The sequence below is a fragment of the Crinia signifera genome, chromosome 3 (genome assembly GCF_055691185.1).
Source record: "Crinia signifera chromosome 3, ASM5569118v1, whole genome shotgun sequence".
NCBI classification, from domain to species: Eukaryota; Metazoa; Chordata; class Amphibia; order Anura; family Myobatrachidae; genus Crinia; species Crinia signifera.
In genome coordinates this window covers 336,618,812-336,619,364 of record NC_139219.1, presented here as the reverse complement: position 1 = coordinate 336,619,364, position 553 = coordinate 336,618,812, and positions in this window count along the sequence as shown.

Below are 553 nucleotides of genomic sequence, written 5' to 3'. Positions count from 1 at the left end.
ACCACAGAGCAGTTTTCGCCCTAGCTCACTTCCCAGCTCACTGTCAGCACTGAGTTTATGTTGCTGCCACCATGGAGGCATTTGGCCCGGTCATGCTCTACTTGCTACAAGTTGAGGAAGAGGAAAAGAAGGAGCGACCGCATCGGAGGCCGAAGAAGAACCTGAAGCTGCCACCCACCGAAAAACCTCGTCCAAAGCTCAAGCGGCCTTCAGCGCTGAAGCCCCAAGTGCTTGGGATCAGAAGGCCGCGCATATTCCGAGAACGCACTGGGATGGAAGGGCTGACGGACGAGGAGGTGATGGAAAGGTTTCGGCTCACCAAAGCCACAATAATAGACTTGTATGAGCTCATCCGGGTAGACATCGATCCACTGACACAGAGGAGCCACGCTATCCCCGGGATTGTGAAGTTGTTGAATTGTCTTCACTTCTTCTCCTCTGGCTCTTTCCAGACCAAAGCGTCAGCCATCGGAGGGGTCTCGCAGTCCACCTTCTCTAGGTTCTTGGTGCCGGTGATCCAGGCCTTGAAGAAGCACGTCCACACATTCATCAA